This window comes from Nothoprocta perdicaria, unplaced genomic scaffold (genome assembly GCF_003342845.1).
Source record: "Nothoprocta perdicaria isolate Ctin4 unplaced genomic scaffold, notPer1 scaffold_793, whole genome shotgun sequence".
In the NCBI taxonomy this organism is placed as follows: domain Eukaryota; kingdom Metazoa; phylum Chordata; class Aves; order Tinamiformes; family Tinamidae; genus Nothoprocta; species Nothoprocta perdicaria.
Window position 1 is genome coordinate 14604 of NW_020456080.1, and position 1118 is coordinate 15721.

Below are 1118 nucleotides of genomic sequence, written 5' to 3' on the forward strand. Positions count from 1 at the left end.
GAGGGGCTGCCGGAGCCGGGAGCCTGCCAGGGCAATGCCCGGCACCGGGAATGCCGCGTCGGGCTGTGATCCACGGCACGGAGGGGCTTCCGGAGCCGGGAGGCTGCCAGGGCAATGCCCAGTGATGGGAATGCTGTGTTGGGCTGTGATCCGTGGCACCGAGGGGCTGCCAGAGCCGGGAGCCTGCCAGGGCGATGCCCAGTGATGGGAATGCCGTGTTGGGCTGCGATCCATGGCACCGAGGGGCTGCCGGAGCCGGGAGGCTGCCAGGGCGATGCCCGGTGATGGGAATGCCACATCGGGCCGCGATCCTGTGCCACATGCGGGTGCCTCAGGCTGCAGGAAGGGGATCAGGACCCACATCCGCGGGCATGGGACGCCCCAGGCTCCCGGGGGACCCCGGCTGCCCATCCAACCCCCGCGTCCCCTCCGGCTGCCGGTGGGCGCCAGCAGTGCCAGCTCCGGCACTGGCACAAGTCGGGAGCTTCCCGCTTCCAAGGGAATGATCCCTTGGGAGTCCCCTTCCCAAGGGAACCCGCGGCACTCGGCGGCGCCGGGACCGTGGCTCCGCGTCCGCCGCCCGGCGACGGAGGGACCCGTCTTTGTCCGAGGGAGAAGGGAAAATTTCACGGCGCGCCGCGGAATTCCAGCCGCGTCCCAGGAGCTGGTTCCAATATCAAAGGCGTTTCCTGAAGGCGTTTCGGATTCGGAGCCTCCGTGAGGTTTGAATGCCAGAGAGAGATGGTAAAGGTGAATCCGATAGCTTGGCAGGAAAGGCAGCTTGGAAGACGTGCTGCTGTTGGAAAGGAAGGAAGCGGCTGCGGGAGGCTGGAAAAAGCCGAGCCGGAGCAGGAGGCGCCCGAGCCCGGAGCCTCCGGGGAGGCCCTTGGCCTCCGGAGCTCCCGCTGCGTGCGGTGTTTCCCTTGGGATAATAGGGGCGGGCACAGAGTGGTTGAGGKTGGTGGGGATCCCCAGGGACACCCGGAGCGCCCGGGCGCATCCCGGCGCGTYGGGAGCTCTCCGGAGCAGGAGCCTCCCCGCGCAGCCTCACCCAGGGCTCGGCCACCCTCACACTCACCTTCTTCTTCCTCACGGACACACGGAGCTGCCGGGCTTCA